A 23,007-nucleotide genomic window follows, 5' to 3' on the forward strand; every position below is an offset into this window, starting at 1 on the left:
CTATTAGTGATTGGCAAGGCTTTAAAGGCCTTTATGGTAATATTTTAAAGACTAGTACTGAGGATTGACAGATAGCATATTTACAGTATCTAACATAAATAGATTATTCAAATGTTAAGTATTTAAATCTAATAAATAGTAGTTAAGAGTGTAGATGATTAAACAGGTGGAACAATTACCTTGAACTCAATATTTGTCCATGCATTACAACCATTAAAACCAATTGATTGTTTAATAGCAAATCATCTTTTCTGAAAACAAGCAACATTAACAAATGATAGTGTACCTTGCACTGTGGGTGTGTGAGACAATTGAAATGGAGACCAAGATTTTTTGCAAGAGAACAAGGAGGCAGGGTATACAGTAGAGTTTATAGGGATTAAATGAAAGAGAGAAATGATGTAACTATATTATAATCTTAAAAAATGGTGGAAAATTAAAAAAAAAAACAGGAAAGTGAAAAACTGCCTGATGATTATAGTCCCCGGATTTTGATTTTGATAAGGAAAGCCTGGTAGAAAAGTATGCAGAGAGCTCCAGAAAAAAATAACCTATATATTATCTATCAAGAGTTGGATTTGGAAAGACAATTTAGGCAGATAGCAGAGTGGAGGCTTCTTCCAGGGACACAGGCACATAACATGTTTGAGTATCTTTTATCAATCCATGCCTTTCTGAAATAGTAAATAGAAAGTGGTAAATAAAAAGGCCACTAAATTCCTAGCTTTTATATAGTATCAGAAGGCCCTATGAAATCTGCCAAGGGAGAAACACAATTAATAATCCTCCGCATATTGATGCCTATGTACCACCGAAATGACCGATGTGGCAAGATAGTCCTCGAAGTAGAATAGTGGCCTTTACATGTTATTGGTCACCAACTGTCCTATTGTACTTACAGACCTTTCAATAGGAGGAAACGTATGTCTGGTATTATAAAGCCATTGCAATCCCTGTGGCTTCTAAAGCCAGGGAACCTAGAGGAGAACCTACTATTGCCAATTCCCTAAACCAATGCAGTCTCTTACTGCGTTCTGTAAATGTATCTTTACACCCGGAGATAAATGTGGCTCTCACTCCTCACCAAAGACGCTTCTTTTTTCAATGCACTGATGCTATCACAGAAAGCTCCAACTAGTCCAATGCAGAGAACAACTGACCATAGTAGGTGTAGCCCCTGTCCAAAAAAAAAAAATCCTATGCAAGCTACTGTGTCTATAGATCAGGGAACTTCAGGAAAGGCTGTGTAGAAAGGTTTTAAGAGGCAGAAGGCCTGAGCGATGAGCTGGTGTCTTCTATGTATGCTGAGGAAGCTACTTTCATGACCCGTTAACTATATTGTCTCTGACAGACTCCACCAGTGTACATGGGAATGTGCAAGGGGAGTCTCCCCAGGTCTCATCCCTAGAGGAAGAGCTACCAGCAATAGAGATAGCATTAGTCTTCCCTGATGCCGAGTCCCCTAAGTCATTATCCACTACCCCTACGAACATATGTACAGGGAACTCCAAATGGACCCAGCAGGCTGAATTTATATGTATTTGTTCATTTATATGAGTGTATAAACATAATAAAGAAAAGACCCATGAATTTGAGATGGGGAGGAAGCATGTAGGGTATTGGAGGGACAGAGGCTGGGGGGAAATGGTATAAATAGAATGCATACTTAAACAAGTAAAGAATCAGATAATCCCATGTTTTCTGTGAAGGGACAGCTTTCTTGTATATCCATGAATACACATCTTGGTCTCTCGAGCTTTCAGTTCAACACCTAGAGTCTAAGTTCCTGATTTCTTATCCCATTATTGAAACTAAGAGCTACTCAAGAGAATCAAACTGTATGATAGGTTTTTTTTTTTTCAAGGAAACACCAAGATGTTCATTTATTTTGTCATTTAGCACCTTTAATTGTAGGAAGTATGCCTATGCAAAAAGATGGCATATTAAAACTTTTAAATGTAAACTTACGGGACATTAAGTTCATTTACAGGGCTAGATTACTAGCTCCATTTCTGTGTCCAGAATATTTGCAACTCCCCCAATTGAAATTTTGTCCCCATTAAAAATCCTTTACCCATCTCCAGTCTCCTACCACACTACATATACTATCGTTATGGGTTTGAATACCCCAAATATCTCAAAGAGTCGGAGTTGTTCATCTTTTTTACCTTTGTCTTACTTTATTTAGCATAATTATCTCCAAAGTTCATTCATGTTGTAGAGACCAAGTGCTTCTCCTCATTAAAAAAGGACAGCATTGCATCGTATGTGGCTTTGCATCCTCCTCGTGGGTAGGTGATTTTCCTTCATAAATGTACAGGTCTCCAACCTTGTCCTCCACCCCTTATACTCATTTCATTTTCCCATTCAGTTTACTTGCCAGTGGCTTCATTTTAGAAAATTCTACCTTGGTATAAAGTCTTAAAGATAAATGATACATTATTTTTAGAACTCTTTATAGTTTCAGCAATCTGAAATGTTCAGTAAACATCTTTATAAGAATTAATTCTCTCTACGTATGTGTATGTGTATATGTGTGCACATTTATGTGTGTCTTTGTGATGTGTATATTTCTATATCTATATGTCTCTGTGTGTATGTTTCAGTGTGTCCTCGTGTGTGTATTTGTGTGTGTGTACTTGTTTATGTATATATATGCCCATGTGTGTATAAATTCATGTATATTATATATATATGAGTATCTGTGTGTGCATGTGTTTGTGTGTATATGTTTGTGTATGTTGTCTCTATGTCTACCCCCAGTACTATGTTATAGGGACATGCTTCCATTTCCAGGATTTAGTGTGGGTCCTGAGGATTGTAACTCAGAACCTTCTGGTTTGTCAGCAGACAGAGTTATCTTCTCAGCCTCTGAATCTGTGTTTTATAATGACTCATTACTTATTTTGTTGAGGCATGTTTAGAACAATAGCTTCTGGTTAAAACAACCTGAGTCCTTCAATTAGATGAAAATCTTGGAAAAAAATTACCTACTCATTCAAAACATCTATTTCTGTATGTATAAATTAGAATGGGGATATTGAAAATTATAACACTGCAATGTTTATAATGATTGCCATAAATTATGCATGCTTCTTATTCACCCAGTCACTGGCATGGGGTATCATTGAGTTAAAAGTGGCTCTTACTTTTCAAGAGATTTATTTTTTCCCTATTCATATTCATGTGAGGCAAAGAAATAGCTACAGAAATGTGGGCCTCTGCTTTTGCCTGTGATTTCACCACCAACATTATCTACTTTTGCCTCAAGTCACAGTCCATAGCCACCTGCGTGGCAAGGCAAAGTCCTGCCCATTATTGTGAGAAAAATCCAGCAGAATAGTTTACACTATTTTGAAGTCAAGGCTAGACTTTACCTAGTCTCTGCTTCACTTAACTTCTCTTTTCTATCCTACCTCACGGACTGGTCCTACAACATGGATGTGCCTTAGGGTTGATTATTAGGGAAACCAACAAACATTGTACATTTAAAAATATTTATTAAGAATTGTTCATGAAAATGCTCAGATGAATGTTTCTGTATTGCTACATCCAATAGCACATCACGCATGTTCTGTGCCTTCAGTACTCTAGGTCATAGATCTCTTAGCCCCTCCCAACTCCCTCAGCCCCTCCCTGACTCTTTCACCCCTACCTCTCTCCACCTCACACCCAGACTAGCACTCTCACCCATTCTGTCATGCTCATTCCCCTCCCTCATTGTTCACTACCAGTCCTGCATCTATGCCACAGTCATTCTGGCCGCTTTTGTACATGAAGACATCCAGATTTTTTTTTTTTTTAATTTACTCAAAGCCGCCTTGTTAAAATCAAGAATCACATGTCTTTTTTATATGTGGGGGCATCTTTTGGGTATATGCCCAAGAAAGGTATAGCTGGGTCCTCAGGCAGTTCAGTGTCCAATTTTCTGAGGAACCTCCAGACTGATTTCCAGAATGGTTGTATCAGTCTGCAATCCCACCAACAATGGAGGAGTGTTCCTCTTTCTCCACATCCTCGCCAGCATCTGCTGTCACCTGAGTTTTTGATCTTAGCCATTCTCACTGGTGTGAGGTGAAATCTCAGGGTTGTTTTGATTTGCATTTCCCTTATGACTAAAGATGTTGAACATTTCTTTAGGTGTTTCTCAGCCATTCGGCATTCCTCAGCTGTGAATTCTTTGTTTAGCTCTGAGCCCCATTTTTTAATAGGGTTATTTGTCTCCCTGCCGTCTAACTTCTTGAGTTCTTTGTATATTTTGAATATAAGGCCTCTATCTGTTGTAGGATTGGTAAAGATCTTTTCCCAATCTGTTGGTTGCCGTTTTGTCGATTCTTGATCTTAGAGCATAAGCCATTGGTGTTTTTTTTTTTTTCAGGAAATTTTCTCCAGTGCCCATGTGTTCCAGATGCTTCCCCACTTTTTCTTCTATTCATTTGAGTGTATCTGGTTTGATGTGGAGGTCCTTGATCCACTTGGACTTAAGGTTTGTACAGGGTGATAAGCATGGATTGATCTGCATTCTTCTACATGTTGACCTCCAGTTGAACCAGCACCATTTGCTGAAAATGCTATCTTTTTTCCATTGGATGGTTTTGGCTCCTTTGTCAAAAATCAAGTGACCATAGATGTGTGGGTTCATTTCTGGGTCTTCAATTCTATACCATTGGTCTATCTGTCTGTCTCTTGCTCCACTATGTTCATAGTAGCCTTATTTATAATAGCCAGAAGCTGGAAATAACCCAGAGGCCCTTCAACAGAGGAATGGATACAGAAAATGTGGTACATCTACTCAGTGGAATATTACTCAGCTACAAAAACAATGCCTTTATGAAATTCATAGGCAAATGGTTGGAACTGGAAAATATCATCCTGAGTGAGGTAACCCAATCACAGAAAAACACACATGGTATGCACTCATTGATAAATGGCTATTAGCCCAAATGCTTGAATTACCCTAGATGCACAGAACACATGAAACTCAAGATGGATGATCAAAATGCGAATGCTTCACTCCTTCTTTAAAAGGGGAACAAGAATACCCTTGGCAGGGAATAGGGAGGCAAAGATTAAAACAGAGGCAGAAGGAACACCCATTCAGAGCCTGTCCCACATGTGGCCCATACATATACAGCCACCCAATTAGACAAGATGGATGAAGTAAAGAAGTGCAGGCTGACAGGAACCGGATGTAGATCGCTCCTGAGAGATACAGCAAATACAGAGGCGAATGCCAGCAGCAAACCACTGAACTGAGAACAGGACCCCCATTGAAGGAATCATAGAAAGAACTGGAAGAGCTTGAAGGGGCTCGAGACCCCATATGAACAACAATGCCAAGCAACCAGTGCTTCCAGGGACTAAGCCACTACCCAAAGACTGACCATGGACTCTAACCTCTTCGGTAGCAATGAATATCCTAGTAAGAGCACCAGTGGAAGAGGGAAGCCCTTGGTCCTGCTAAGACTGAGCCCCAGTGAACGTGTTTGTTGGGGGAGGGCAGTACTAGGGGAGGATGTGGAAGGAACACCCATAAAGAAGGGGATTGGGAGGGTTTAGGGGGATGTTGGCCTAGAAACAGGGAAAGGGAATAACATTCGAAATGTAAATAAGAAATACTCAAGTTAATAAAAAAAAAATCAAGAATGACCAGATTGTAGTTAAAAAAATTGCAGTTGGAAAACAGGAAGTTATGTAGCCATTGCATCTGTAAATAATAACAAAAAAATTTTGTCTAATCTTGAAATTATATCATTTGAAAATTTCAAGAAAGCCCCTAACTGTATTTTACAGTGCTTTATAAAGAGTATGAAATTGTATTTCAGAATACAAAAAAGTATTCTTTGAAATAATTAAAAGCTGTAGAAGCTCATTATTTTCTCTACAAAAGGAATTCTACGTCTAAAGACGTAGTTCAAGTGTAAGTTCAATTATTTCAAGAAAATTAATGCAATGACTTAGGCATGTAAATAATGTAGTATTTAATTTGGCAGACAAATATGCACAAAATGGATATTATGCATGTATGTGTTTATATAATTATATGTATTGATAAAGTATTTAGAATTAATGACTGATTGCAAATGCTGAAATAGATTAAAACTCTGGATGCTAGTTATTCGGAAGGGTTGAACTAGATCAAACATAATTTGAGTCAGATGGAAAGGTAGCAAAATGTGTGTCACAATATTTTCCATTTTTCTGGAATAAACCTTAAAAGTTTTAATAGCATATTTAAAAAATAAAAGTGAGTGAAACAGTTTTAATTACTTTATTGGCTAGCAAACAAATGACAATATTTTAGCTTCAAAATCATCTTCAGAGCTTCTTCCTGTGTATTCCTGCCAACCATATAACCTAAGTGGTGTGGTTTCCCTTATTAAAAATTAAACTTGGTGAACTTTAAAAATTTGACTTATTTTATTTTTTCTTTCTATATAATTTTAGCTATATGTAAGTATATGTAGCAAATGTGTTCCTGAGGCCTGGGAGGTCAGAAGGGAGCATCAGACCTCTTGGAACTGGAGTTAGAATTTGTGTTTGGCAACTGTGTGGGTGCTGGGAACCACGCCCTCTTCAAATGTTTTATCTGCTGAACCATCTCTACAACCCACTAATTCAATATCTTCTCTCCAGTCCAAAAATTCAATCAAAATTACTATTAAGAGTTAGGTGTTAAGTATAATTGTAGCATTTTCAAGAAATACCAAAAATTAAAAATAAGAAGGTGAACCTTAAACATCCTCAAAAAACATAGACCTTAAATCCAAAATTCTACTGGCCTTATTTTCTTTATAGTTCTATGAAGGTCACATTCAAAGTTTCAGTTTTGTATTTCCTGGACATGAAAACATGCAAATTAATAATAAAAAGAAATCTACATTAGATTTTGCTGGCTCTTCTAGGTCCTAGATAAATTAAGATCTAGGACTATTGAGATAATAGATAAATAGATAAATAGCTCTAGATCTACTGAGAGCTATAACTGCGACTTATTGAGCTTGAAACATAAAACTTATCCTTGATGTTGGAATTTTAAATATCTTATTAAGCAGTGGTAGGGTATATTCAGTGGTTAACCAAACCAAACCATAGCATAAGTACTTGTATATTTAGTGTACCCTCAGGAGTTGCCAGCTAACACGGAAAGAATAAGAAACAATCGAAAATTGTTTCTATACAGTTTGTGGTGCAATTTATACAGTTCAGGATTTTAAAACCTTGTAAGAATTCAGATGTGTGTGAATATATATGTTAATAAAAGCAACTTACATGGTACAAGACAATGTCCCAAAGTATGTAACAAAGAAGCCTGTGGTTTTGTTTCCAATAAACTTATGGGACTGAGTCGTGATTAGTTTTGGAGGGATGCCAAAAGAAAGATAGCTTGTTTTCCAACAATATTTTGCAAAATATTTTTCACAATTTATGAATTTTAATATCTGCATAGAATATATCCAGGAAATATCTGAATGACTTTACATGGCTATTTTAGACATTTGAAAAACGTCTTCTTCAATTAAAAAACACACGCTACTTTCCCCTTTTTATTTTATGATTTACTTCTTCTCTATGGCAACAGTGGTGTTAAATGATGTGAGGGGAAATACAGTTTAAAATAATCATACTTTAGCTTATTAATCATCTGGAAGAAAAATGGGCAACATAGGAAGCATGGTAGAAACATCATCATTATTAGATTAGCAAACATAATCAAGTAAGAACTCTATGTAACGAAGACAGAACTGAATAAAAATGGACATTCTGTTCAAAACGCTTTGAGCAATTCTGGAATGTTAAGCAAAGAATTATGCCCACCTCTATGTGCATTAAAGAGTTTAACCACAACTGTCTATTAATTGCTCAGTTGTAACACTGCTGCTACCTCCCTCAGGATGTGCAGAATTTGATAAATGGGAATTCAGAGCTTTTATTAAATTTTAATTGTATTTTATTAAAGCACAGGAGAAAAGACATTTTTGTGGTTTTTATTATTATCTTGGTTATTTGCCAAGAGAAAGACTTTAATGGTTTAAATACTAATTATTCAAAGATATATTAGACTTTAACAAAAAGAAAAATGGATGCTCAGAGAATTGGACATGCAAGGGAATAGAAGACAACATTTGATACAATATCTCACACTGATCTTGTAGAAAGTAACGCAGTTGTATTATGAAATATCTGCATGTCTGAAAAACCAAAAGACTAGACACAGCAAAACAAGTAAATAGTTATCCATTCAAGAAATCTTTATTAGCTACATGGTCTACGTACTTGTAACTTTTAAAGCCTGATTGCAAAAGCCAAATTTTCATGCTTGTGCCCTTTTGAGGTTAACGAACATGTAAATCGTTGACAATGGAGAGCAGTATTGTAAAACCTTGGGGTTTCTAATTCCAAACAGAGACCAGTCCAATGAACGCTGTAGTGCATGTAGTGCAGATGTAGGTAATATTCAAATTGACTTTTCAATTACAATGTGAGACCATCCTGGGCTATGTGAGACCCATTTCAAAAACAACAAACAAAATAAAACAGAAGTAACCCAACGCTGAATTTTGAAATGGTAGGTCGGCTGGGTGAACATAAGAAAACAGCCAGGGCATCTGAGGTACAATTCCATAAAACCAGACATGTCACAAGATGTGGAGAAGGTAACAAGGGTTAGAAACAAAATGTCTTATATATGAAGAAGTTTGCAGTCCATGTTAAAATTCAGGGGAACCTCTGTTAATCATACTCGACTTCCTGTCTTCAAATTGAAGTGAACTTTATATATTTTCAGTTTACTAACAGGAATCTTAAAACATCAAGCCAAGGTGATAATTGCAAGTTAGGGACTCACTTCCACTTCAGAACAGGAAGCTAACTACTATATCTGTCTATCACAATTATTTTCATGTACCTTAATGTCTAGCTGTCATTTGCTGACCACTAATTGTCCCTTTCTTCCCAAAGGTTTTCTTCTCTCTAGTACTTAGCTGAATCCAAGTGGCTAATTTTGTTCAGTGAATTGTCTTGAAGAATTCAGCTAGGCAAGTGCATCTCTAGCACCCTTTGTTTTCTTTTGTGCAAACTTAAAAGCATGTTCTCCTGTGTCCCCAGTATGGGGCCATCTTTGTTAGCTCCAACCCCCAGTCATATGTAGAGGAGAAAATTACCCTTTTACAGCACCCATGCACAATCCTGGGTGAGTTAAAGTGAGCTGAAAAGAAGTTTGCTTGTAGTTCTGACAGTCAAACAAAAGTCAAATGACGTTGTCATCCACTTGAAATAAAATTGAGGGAAAGTTTATATATATTTAACTATTACTCCCATGGATCCAAAGTAGCCTTTTTAAATTTTATTTTTCTTGGATATTTTATGTATTTACATTTCAAATGTTATCCCCTTTCCTTCCTCTCCCAGACTCCCTTCCCCTGCTTCTATGAAGGTGCTCCCACTCTCACCCAGCCACTCCAACCTCAATGCCCTAGTATTAGCCTACATCGGGGAAATGAGCCTTCACGGGAACAAGGGCTTTTCCTCCTATTGATGCTGGACAATGCCATCCTCTGCTACATATGTGTCTGGAGTCATGGGTCCTTCCATGTGTACTCTTTGGTTGGTGGTTTAGTCCCTGGGAGCTCTGTTGCAAACCCCTTCAGTCCATCAGTCCTTTCTCTAACTCCTCCATTGGGGTTCCCATGCTCAGTCCAATGGTTAGCTGCAGAGCCTCTCAGGAGACATCCATATCAGGCTCCTGTCAGCAAACACTTCTTGGCATCAGCAATAGCGACTGTGTTTGGTGGCTGCATATGGAATGGATCCCCAGGTGGGAAAGTCTCTGGATGACCTTTTCTTCAGTTCCTGCTCCACTCTTTGTCCCTGTATTTCCTCCTATGAGTATTTTGTTCTTCCTTCTCAGAAGAGATGAAGTGTCCACATTTTGGTCTTCCTTCTTCTTGGGCTTCATATAATCTGTGAATTTTTTTCTTAGGTATTCCAAGCTTTTGGGTTAGCCCAAAGTAGTTAATATAACTGATCACCAATACTTTTGATGTCAAGCATATTCTTTGACTCTTACCTTCTATCAAATCAACAGTTAATATTTCATCAAATACAATTTCTCAATTTCATTGAAATATGAAATTGTTTGATAGAACTTTGCAGTATTTTCAACATGGTTATATTTTTAAAACTATAGATTTGTGATGATGGGCAGGGTTATTCAAGACAGGGTTTCTCTGTGTAGTCCTTGCTGTCCTGGAACTCTCTGTAAACCGGGTGACTTTGAACTTGGAGATCTGCTTGTCTCTGCCCCTCAAGTCCTGGAATTAAAAGTATGCACCATCATCGCTCAGTGAAAACTACATTAATGGTTTTGCTTTTCTTTTACTTTTCAATGCATCTTCTAAGAAATCTTGAATTCCGATGAACACTATCTCTATATCTGTGTACCTGAAAATGAATGATCAGAAAGAAACACACTTAAATGGTGAGCACTCTGCATGCTCTCTTGTACATCCATTTTTGTTTTACATGCAGTCTCTTGTACACTGATCCTCATACTGCTCACTTCTTTTGTTCTTCCAGCTAGCTATTTTTTTCTCCTGTATTTAGTTCTACCTTATCTTTGAAATTTAATTTTATTTATTGAAATTTATTTTTCCCTTAACCAAATAGTTTTTTATTCTGAGGCCCAAGATGCTTGAATTCAAAATCCCTCAGCTTCCACTCCCAAGTGTAGGGACTAAAGACATGCATCAGTGTAGTCACCTTCAAAACTTCAGTGGTTCTCCTGTCACTTGTTTTATGAAGCATATTTAAAATTACCATTATCTTCTTTGTCCTACTATTATCTCTTCCTGAATTTTCTTGCCTTTATCAAGGCATGACTCACTAATCCTCAAAGTAGAAAATACTACTTTTTGAAACCCAAGAAAATCATCTAAGTATTTCTCAAGCTCTTCTTTATGTCCATCTCTTTTGCAGAATAGACTCCTAAACATAACAGAAAAGAACCCTGTGTCCTAGTCTCTAACATGTCTTTGAATTTTTTGTTCCTTTCTTCCTTTTCACTTCCTCCAATTGATTAGTGCAGATCTCCTGCTGCCTTCACATCCCAGGAGAGGGTGTTTAATGGGCTTCCAGATTCTGCCTCCTCATTTCTAAGTCATTCTTTCACAGTATCAAGTCGATTCTCACCTACTATCACGGTTTGAAAGATTGTATCCTGCCAAGCTTCATGTTGACTTTTAATTCCCTATGCAATAATAATACTTTCCCGATCACTTTGAAAATTTATTATATCATGAGGGCTCCATACTTGGGAATATGTTCAACTGCCCTATGAAGGCTTCTCAGAATTGTTACCACAGGAAGACACATGGGAATCACAGTACAAGGACACAAAAATGGTTCTCTCCATGAAGAAGAGACACCTTATCAGACATTAGTCCTACTTGTACTCCTAGAACAATAAGTTTTTGGCCTTTATGTATAAAAATCTACAGCCAATTGCTGTAGCAGCAGGGGAAGACTATGGTGGTTTCCATGTCCTCAGTCCTAGTAAGTTAATGTATTGATTCTTTTGACAATCTCTTGAGTTAGATATTATTATGTGGTAGTTTTGAGAAAAACCCACAAGATTGTATTTTCCACATCAAAAAGGAAGAAGCAATATATTACAAAGTGTGGAATAATTATCCTTCACTGCCAGAAAATTTAAGCTTATTGAACATATTGCTATATTTAATTATTTTTAAAACGATTATCAATAAATCGTAAAATAAATAGAACCACGTCATCAATGAATACCACAGATAACAATCCCAGAATCCCCACAAATACTGTGTGTGAATTTTTTAAGGTTAATGTAGACCTCTTTCTGAAATGTCAACATATCCTATATAGAAAATACAGAAGTACATTAGCACTATATTTTGAAATGTCTTGGTATTCTTCGGGTGGAGATCACCTAAATTCATTATGCTTTCATAATGACTCAAATCAGATGTGTTTACTTAGCCATGCCTAGTATAAGGTAGAGAGTTTATAACAAGAAAATGAAGGATGAGAATGGGTATTAAAAACTTCTATAATGACAAGAACCCCTAACACTAACCTGTGACTCTCTCTTTTCTCTGGTTGGTTAGGTTAAAGTGGCTCATAATTAGTTCTTATTAATTTTAAGATATCACCTTGCAAGCATGTGGCACTGACTTAATTTTTCTTGGTGCTGACCTTTGCTCTGTTTTTTTCAGCTGCAGACCTTCTCTTCCTGAAGTACCTTTGATAATGTGTGGCCTGAGAGCTTTCCCAGCACTCCTCTCTCCTGGGCCTGCATTTTACCTAATACCTACTTGGCACAATCTTCCAGTCTTACCTCTTGAATGAGTTTCATGAACCACATTGCCCAAAGTCACTGCTTTATTTGCCTCATTATTATCTGATAACCCTAGAATTCATCAATCTGTTAATTATTGTTCCTTGTTCTGCTCTATTAACTCAATGTGAGGTTAGGATGCTTTTCTGTTGTCGCCCTATCCCAGTAACACAAGGGCATTATATCATTGTTCTTTGCTGAATAAACAAGTGATTGAATGAAATATTGTATAAATTTTACATGCAAATTTTGGAAATCTTATTATGGATGCATGCTAAAATAATTTACAGGACTCTCTGCCGTATAACTTTATAATTGCATTTGACTAAATTTTGTGCTTACTTTAATATGTGTTTTGTGAAATGAACAATGTAGGATTCCTAATCCAGTTATAAATTCATTGTGATTATTGCAATACAGAAACAAAACTGGACAGACGATTCCATATTGGAGATTATTCTTGTTTTCTTTTGGAAAGATTTTTTTGGATTTATTTATTTAACTTTATTTTATGTAGATGAGTATTTTTGCCTGCATGTGTGTATGGGTACCACATGCATGCATGTCTGTAGAAGCCAGAAGAGAATGCCACATTCCATGGAACTGGATAGTTGTAAGCTATCATGCGAGTACTGGTAATCAAACCTGAGTCCACCAAAAGAACAAGCACTCCTAACTGCTGAGCCATCCAGCCCTTATTTCCCCATTTTCTTTAGACATAATGAAATACTTAGAGAGTAAACACCGAAAGCATCAACAAAATAACACTCTAACAACATTCTTAAATTCTTTCTATTTTTTATTTTTAAAATAAACTTTTAGTGAATTTATTTTTGATAATTATATATATTTCTATGTATTAAATATTATATACATATACATATATGTTACATTCTGGTTATTATATTATTCCAGCTAGTTTCCCTTCCACCCCTATTTAACTTCCCCAGTTTTTTTTACAATTTACCTTCAAGCATTCACTATTTTTATTAATTAATTAATATAACAAGCTTTCAACTCAATTCTATCTTGAATTCCTTATGTTAATTGTATTTTTATTTCATCATCACCATTTATTATTTATTTATTTTTGCCCCCAGAATCCATCGGTAGCCAACAGTTTACCTGGAAGCAAAATATTCCATGGACCCCTCTCTAATCCCTTATCACCTATCACCCTTAGGCCCAGGCTGCTTAATAGAGCTGTTATATGTAGTCACAGCTATTGACACTCATGATTCAAGTTGACTCACAGAACAGCACTGCACTTCATGGCTCTTCTCTGTCTTCTGTTTCTTGCATTCTTTCTATTCCCTCTTCCATAATGTTCTCTAAACCTCAGAGAATCTGAATAAATAGTGCTGAATACTTATCCATTAGTTAACCTTAAGTATCTTGAAGCATCCCTGTATTCACTGCCATTTAAAGCAAAAAGAGGATTTTCTTGGTAGTCTAGGATTGTCATTTGCCCATGAGTATAAATAAGTCTTTAGGGAACAGCTTAACACAATTACAAATTAATTAATGAACAATAGGAAATTCTCTCCTAGTACCTAATACCCGTGCAGTCATATTGTCTTGACTTGTTTATAGTAGCAGGTTTAAGTTTTCTTAGGTAGAGGGGTCCAGAAAGAGATTGGTTGTTATCCCAATAGCATTAATAGTGATGTTCCCTGGGGTGGCACATCTTGTTTTGCAGGTTGGTTTTACAGGTCATAGATGAAAGGTCAATCACAAGGAAATGCAGACAAGCAGGTAAGTGACTCATGATAATTCAGAACTTTATCTCATTTAATCTTTAGAGGACATCTGTAACAAAGCTCACCACCCACTTATGTGTGAGGGTGTTCATAGGGCAGAAAAGGGGGTGAGGTTGAAGAATTTGCTTTTTTTTTTTTGTCCATGCTGTGAGTAACTTATTAAGTCATTTAAAGAATGTTAAGTAATCAATTAGCAGTTTTCCTGCTGGCAATTACTTGGGGTCCACAAGGCAGGGGAGAAAGATTCTATAGAATTAAGCTAGTTTGTGTTTATGAACCAAAACAACAACAACAACAACAACAACAACAACAACAACAACAACAAAACCTGTAGTTTTAAGAATTGTCACAGCTCAACTCAACTGGAAGAGTTTTACAAAATGGAATGGTCCTGGCTCTTAGTCAGGCTCATGTCTAGGTAAGATCATGGGTGTCTTTGGTGACCTAGAGGACTATACAGAACCTTCTGGAACTAGTGAAGCTAGCCAGCAGGGTAAGCTTTCAACTGAGTTCAATTTGATCCCCTTATGCCAGTTGCATATTTTGTTTCCTCATATCCATGTATCGGTTCTATCAGAACTATAATGCTTTCAAAAGTTAAAGGGAAAAATCAAACTCATTTAATATATGAAATATTTACGTTCTTAAAGTGAGCGTATACATTTTCTATTATTTTATTGTTGAATGACCTGAAAAGAAATGACTATGTATGAAGCATAAATACTAACAATATTTATTAAATACACATACACACATATGTAGTTAGTATATTAAAAAAGTCTTAGGCATACTAAATTTAAGCCTCCCAAACAGTGTTTTTTAACTTGTACAGTTCAAGGTTTTACCTTCACTCCATACATAAAGCTATATTCAAAGACACCACTTTATTTCTTCAGGCTATTCATAACTCAATCCATTTTGAACTAGGAAGTATATTCCTATTGTAATATTTTCTATAAAAATTGGCTTTGGATCAAAGGACTTAAAATCTCATCATCCTAAAGCCAGTAAGTAATAAACAGTCTCTTCAATAGCACTACACATCAGGTACGTGATATACTACAGTAAAACATTTTTCTGAAAATTTTAGATAACTAAGTGGGTGAAGAAGTTCATCAATTTGGTCTCTTCATTCAAGTATGTCTGTGATGTCTTTTCTCTGCCAGCATTTTATATATGCACCAAATTCTATAACTCTCTCTGACTTGAACTGAGACATCACTATAAGATTTCCCAGAAAGATTATAAAATTTTTGAAATGTAAACAAGTCAAAAAGAGAATAGTATTAGAAAGTACACAATTATAGGTAAATATTTTATCACATTGCTACATAAAACTTAATTCTTAATTTTTTCTTAATTTCAGAAAACTTATTGCAATAAAAATATAGTAATGCTGTCCATAATTAGACACAAATGGGATAAAGTAAGTCAGTCTAGACACAATTTGAACATTTTAAAATTGATATCATGTTGAGGATATGTAGTACTTAAGATGTCTGTTTCATCCTGATAGCAGCATTGAATGAAATGTTTGGCTAAGAATGTTAAGAATGTTGTATTCTAACTGCAAGACTTAGATCATTCCACTAGGCAATGAGTCTGACCCATATTTTATTGCTCTCATAATGATCACTTCTAGTGCTATAATGCTCTGCCTTTCTTTGGCTTCTGCTTTGGAAGGTTAGGGATTTTACCTCTTCCATGAATGACAGTGGCCAATATGTGAGGGCAGGGGGAAACTTCAAGGCAGTAAACAGTTGTAAAGACCTCCTTTTCCTCCTTCCTAATAGCTGTCAGTCACAACAGAACAATGCTGAGAACAAGAGGCTTGCCTGTCACCTTCATAGAGACCCCCAGCAGGCAGTGTGAAAAGACTATCTACCTGTTAGACTCAAGCTTGTGACTGTATAGCAATAGGAATAGCATTACTCAAATTAACAGGGATAGCAGGCCACTCCCTTCATTGAAGGGCTATTTAGCACAAGTAACTCCAGTGGCTAGGAATACAATGGAGATCCCGGGAGAGTTAACTAGCCCACTGTATCCCATCCTTAACTTCAGACTAAAGCAGGAACCTTTTACTCTTCACTGTCAAAAACATCCCAGGCTAGATGCTGTGCTCCACAGGGTCAGACACGGCTTTGTCACCTTTTCCTTTTCACAGAGAAAATTGCAAAGCTATTTATTGTTTTGCTTAAAGCAGACATTTTTATTGTCCTTGTTGTTGTTTTTAACCTCCAAATGTCTGATTGACAGGACCCTGGGAGATGTCATCGTTTCTGTTACCGTCACTGTTGATTACTTGAGCTACAAAACTGTCTTGAAGATACTCTCCCAGCTTCTTTAAATAGCTGTCAATGGACCCGCAGGATAGCCTCTTAGAGAACTGACTTTACCAACAGTTTTGTACATCATCTCTAATGGGCATTTGAAGAGCAGATAAGAAGGAAGAGAGCAGGTGATGCAAGGGACTAAAGGAGGGAGACTAAGTTCATTAAGGGTCTCCAACTGAAAGCAGCATGTGTGGAATGCCAATTTAATAATAGAACTGACAGCTTTTCTCTGGTATCATTCTGCCACAATAGCTTCTTTGACAATTTGTAAAATGGACCCTTTGTAGATGTTACTGAGTGGCACTGCATACATTTGTGAATGCCCTGCATAACTAACATTCTCCCTATGCCACATTTCCAGGATCTGTCCCAAGAGTCTTTCTCAGAGTAATCTAGAGAGCTGGCACATGGGGCTGAGGGAAGCCACGTAAGCCCAAATAGAGTAAGTAATGTTAGGAAGTCATCATTGCCTGGTCACAGTGCCATAGGCCTAACCGGTTTGAAAATTACTCTTATGCTAGAAGATATTGTGAACCATGCCACTGTACCAACAGTCATGCAAAAAGCTTCCACGAGTGACTAACTTTGTGATAGACCTAGTATAGGCTGCTTCGTTATTCCAAGAATAATCTTAGTCTTATGATTATAATATAACAACCTGTGTGTATATATGGTCATTTGCATGAGCTGAAGACAATGACACATGAACATCTTGAAGTGAGATTTTTTTTTAAGAAAAATGTATCTAGTAGAAAATAAAGAATAGCATAGTAAGCAGAAAACATTTCTCAGCACAAATATCCTCACCCAAATTATCAAACACTGTACTTTCCAGCATTTTCTTGGTTAGTTAGAATTAAATTACCCACAAAACAAAACAATATTAAAATGTACAGAATTTATTCTTAAGCATCAAAGTTTATATAGCTAAATTTTGCTCATTCTGTAGGTTGTAAAATTATTTATTTCCTCATTTTGTCAACATTGTCACAGTTACTATGCTCAAATGAGCAGGTACAGAGAACACATTTGAAACAAAGATGGCAAATATATAAATTCAGGAACCGGGATTGTGACATAGTGGTTGAGAACTTTGCTGCTATATATGCGATATTTACTAGGAGATTCAAAACTTGTACATATGAAATAACAGTTACTAGGAGACTCAAAGTTTGTATATACATAGAACTGTTTATATGTAAATTAGTATCAAGTCTACTTTTATAGTTTTATAAACATGATCAATGATAATTTTGTTCACTATGCTTCCATTAAAATTGCATTAAATGCAATATTTTCATGATAAGAATATTAATCTATATTTTTCACGGACAGGTAGAAACACTCTTGTTTGTTTTAAAAATGTTTTTATTGTTCTTTTAAAACACATTGGCTTCTCATTAAAGAATATTATTGTCTCAATAGTATCTCAAATGATTTTACAACAAGCTATGTGATTTTCGGGGGCAGGGTGGGGTAAGAAAGAGCTAATTTCATCTTATAGTTTACAGGACGGTATGAAGGGAGGTCAGAGAGGGGACCTGGAAGGAAAATTTGGATTTGATGCCGTGATTGAATGTTGCTTACTGGTTGCTGACATCCTTTGCCTGCTTTTAAAAACAACCCAAGACCACCTGACCAGAGGTGGAATGTTCACAGTGAGCAGGGACCACCCACCAATGTCAAGGAAAAAAAAAGTGCCCTGTAGGCTGTAGGCCTGTCTGCAGGCCAATCTGATGGAGGCATTTTGTCAATTGAGGTTCCTTTCCCAGATGACTATAGCTTCCCTCAAGCTGACAGCATTAGCCAGAACAGATACCCCAAGGAGTTATGTTGATGAAGAATAAATGTACATGTGTTTAAAATAGTAAAATTTAAAATATAGTGTTATTAAAATATTTCATTCATATAATAAAAGAAAGAAAACCACATATTTTAGTTTATGTTTTTCAGTATGTTTTCACCATCTTAGTTTTGGTTTGGCTATCAAAGCAATGTTATCTTAAATAAGTGAGTTGAGAAACCTCAGATTTTTAGTTCTCTGCCAAGATTTATTGTGATGCTCTGAATGGAAATTATCTATGAAAATTATTTTCTTTTTTCTTTTAAAGTAAAAATAGATTTTTTTCTCATGTAATCTGTCCTGATTATGGTTTTCCCTTCCTCCATTCTTCCTATTTCCTGTGCTTCTAGATCCACCCCTTTTCTGTTTCTCATTAGAAAACAAATGCTTTCTAAAAATAACAAAACATAACAGAAGGAAATAATATAAAAAACAAATACTAATATACTGGAATAGAACAAGAAAGAAAAGAGCTCAAGAGAAGGCACAGCATTAAGCAGGTAGGGGCCAGATGCTTCCAGTGTCCATTTGTATCCATACCTAAAGCTGTGTCACAGCCCTTTGGACCCAAATCCAGACCAGAGAGAGCTGGTCTCCCAGGAGTGCTCTCACTCCTAAGATCACAGGATCACAAGCCCACAGGAATGACAAGCCACTGTCAGAGATAGCAAGCCCGACTAACACCAGAGATAAGCAGATGGTTAGAGGCAAGGGCAAGATCCTAAGCAACAGAAACCAAGGCTACCTGGCATCATCAGAACCCAGTTCTCCCACCACAGCAAGTCCTGATACCCCAACTAACCGGAAAAGCAAGATTCTGATTTAAAAATCATATCTCATGATGATGATAGAGAACTTTAAGAAGAACATAAGTACTGTCCTTAAAGAAATACAGGAGAACACAGGTAAACAGGAAGAAGCCTGTAAGAAAACCAAAAAAAAAAAAAAAAAAAAAAAACCCTTAAATATGTACAGGAAAACACAACCAAGCAGGTGAAGGAATTGAACAAAACCATCCAGGATCTAAATACGGAAATAAAAACAATAAATCACAAAGGGAGACAACCCTGGAGATAGAAAACCTAGGAAAGAGATCAGGAGTCATAGACACAAGCATTACCAACAGAATACAAGAGATAGAAGAGAGAATCTCAGGGACAGAAGATATCATAGGAAACATTGACAAAATAGTCAAAGAAAAGGCAAAATACAGAATCTTCTAACACAAAACATCCAAGAAAGCCAGGACACAATGAGAATACCAAATAAAAGAATAATAGGTATAGAAGAGAGTAAGGATTCCAAACTTAAAGGGCCAGTAAATCTTCAACAAAATTATAGAAGAAAATTTCCCTAACCTAAAGAAAAAGATGCCAATGAACATATAAAGAGCTTACAAAACTCCAAATAGATTGTACCAGAGAAGAAATTCCATCTGACACATAATAGTCAAAACACCAAACACACAAAGCAAAGAAAGAATATTAAAATCAGTAAGGGAAAATGATAAAGAAACATAAAGGCAGACGTATCAGAACTATACCAGACTTCTTTTTTTTTTTTTTTCTTTTTCTTTTTTTCAGAGCTGGGGACCGAACCCAGGGCCTTGTGCTTGCTAGGCAAGCACTCTACCACTGAGCTAAATCCCCAACCCCCTTATACCAGACTTCTTAACAGAGACTATGAAAGCTGGAAGATCCTGGGCAGATGTCATACAGACCCCAAAAGAACAGAAATTCCAGCCCAGGGTACTATATCAGCAAAACTCTCAATTACCATAGATGGAGAAAATAAGATATTCCGTGACAAAACCAAATTTACACAATGTCTTCCCACAAATCCAGCCCTACAGAGGATAATAGATTAAAAAAAAACAAAAACAAAAAAACAAAACAACAACAACAACAAAAAAAAAACCCTCCAACTCTCTAGGGAAACTACACCCTAGAGAAAGCAAGAAAGTAATCTTCATTAAACAAACCCAAAAGGAAGATAGCCACACAAGCATATTTCCACCTCTAACTACAAAAATAACAGGAAGCACCAATCACTATTCCTTAATACCTCTTAACATTAATGGATTCAATTCCCCAATCAAAAGACATAGACTAACAGACTGGATATGTAGAGAGGACCCAACATCTTGCTGCATACAGGAAACGTACCTCAGTGGCAAAGACAGACACTACCTCAAAGTAAAAGGCTGGAAAAACATTTTCTAAGTAAATGGTCCTAAGAAACAAGCTGGAGTAGCTATGCTAATATCGAATAAAATCAAATTTCAACCAAAAGTTTTCAAAGAAGATAAAGAAGGACACTTCATATTCAACAAAGGAAAAATCCACAAAGTTGAACTCTCAATTCTGAACATCTATGCTTCAAATGCAAGGGCACCCATATTCATAAAAGAAACTTTACTTAAGCTCAAAGCACATATTATGCCATACACAATAATAGTGGAAGACTTCAATACCCCACTCTCATCAATGGACAGATCATAGAAACAGAAACTGAACAGAGACCCAGTGAAACCAACAGAAGTTATGAAACAAATGGATTTAACGGATATCTATAGAACATTTTATCCTAAAACAAAAGAATATACCTTCTTCTCAGCATTTCATGGTATCTTCTCCAAAACTGACCATATAATTGGTCACAAGACAGGCCTCAACAGATAGAAGAAGATTGAAATAATCCCATGCATCCCATCAGATCTGGTCTGCAATAACATGAAAAACAACAGAATGCCCACATACACATGGATGGTGAACAATGCTCTACTCAATGATAGCTTGGTTGAGGAAGAAATAACAAGATAAATTGAAGGCTTTTTAGAATTTAATAGAAATGAAGGCACAACATACCTAGACTTATGGGATACAATGAAAGCAATGCTAAGAGAAAAACTCATAGCTCTGAGTGCCTCTTAAGTTCAATCCACTGGACAACAGATCTATGTTCACACATAGCAATTCAAATAACTATCATCGAGTTTCATTGTTTAAAAGTGAGATAGAGTTTAGCAAAGTTTATAATGTGTAGAGTCCCGAAGTGGCTGGTAATTTGCAGTTTATCATAAAGTGAGAATACTTCTATGGTGATTGTTTTCATTATGTCTAAATTTTTAATAATTTTATTTTTTGTTTAAATTAACCATCTTTATACAGCACTCAAAATATTATTTATGAGATCTTAAACTTAGGAGGATGAAGAAAATAAAGTCTAGGAAACAGGGAGATAGTGTCTAATCGTGGCTATAAAATGCTTAGTATGGAGCTACATGAACTAAATTTGCTAACCAGAATTAATGTAAAAAAATGTAGAGGTGAGTCCTTACGATTCCAGTCCTGGAGAGACAGAGGCAGAGAGATGATTGCAGCTCACTAATCCGGGCTAATCAGCAAGTGCAAGACCTAGTGACTAACCCTGTGACAAATACAGACTGGACTGTACCGTGGACAACAGCCAAGGCTGACCTCTGTCTTTGACATGCACATACAGAGGCACATCAGACACACACACACACACACACACACACACACACACACACTCACACACATGTGTGTACACACAGACACACACGTGTGAACACACACACCACATACACACACTAAATTAGACTATCTTTTATTAAATATCCAAGTAACTGTTCTTAGCTAAACAGGAGGGTAAGTACAAAGAAAAAGCAATTATTATCCATTCTGATATCAAAATATAATTTCTGGGGATGTGTATGTTCTTCATGGCTCATAAAATTAGTTTTGTTACCATCTCAATCCCATCACTCTGTGATCACAAGCAAATATTTTCAGATTAGGAAAATCCTTGCATGATCGTTTTATTTAATGTGGTTTCTATATTGTTTTTACAACAAATCCAAAATAAACTTATTATAACCCCTAATGAAGAATCTTGCCAGCTCATTATTTTTCAGAAGTGTGTCTTCCAAAAATATCTAAGAAAATGGAACTGCGGGATGGTTTGGCAAGTAATGGCTTTTGCTACCAAGTCTGACAATCTGAGTTTGATCCCCATGACACAGATGCCAGAAAGAAAGAACTCACTCACAGAAGTTATCTTTTGACCTCTACATGTGTGTCATGAAACACACATGGATGTAAACGAATGTAATAAAAATAATTTTAAAATATTTAAGATCTGTAAAGCCAAAATTATATAGGTGAGGATGATATATCAGAGTTGAGTTTTTCAAAATGACAACTTTTCTGATAATTTGAAAAACATTCTGTTTGGTGAGCACACAGAAAAATATTTTCTATAGTGGAAATTTTAGAAGCTGACACATATTCAACTTCTGTGTTCCCAGTGTCCTTTCCAATTCTGATTGGCAGGAAATTATTTCTTTTTTTAATATACTAATAAATAGTGACTATTTCAGTTAAGTGATTATATATATATATATATATATATATATATGGCATATATAACCTTGTTGGCTCAGTTTTAATCCAAGTTTCCAAATTAGAACATGATTCATCTAATGTTAGGGTAGCTTCTTGAGCTAAAGACCCCTGAAAGGTTCAGTTTCTCATCTATGTTGTTAAACTCTGATATTTTGCTCACAATTCTAAACAAATTTATGATGTAGTCCATTTTGGCATGAAAAAATAATACACACAATTTGGAAAGTATTTATATACAACTTGTTTGAAAGACTTTAGGATTTATCTAATA

Source organism: Rattus rattus, chromosome 4, assembly GCF_011064425.1.
Source record: "Rattus rattus isolate New Zealand chromosome 4, Rrattus_CSIRO_v1, whole genome shotgun sequence".
Lineage (NCBI taxonomy): Eukaryota > Metazoa > Chordata > Mammalia > Rodentia > Muridae > Rattus > Rattus rattus.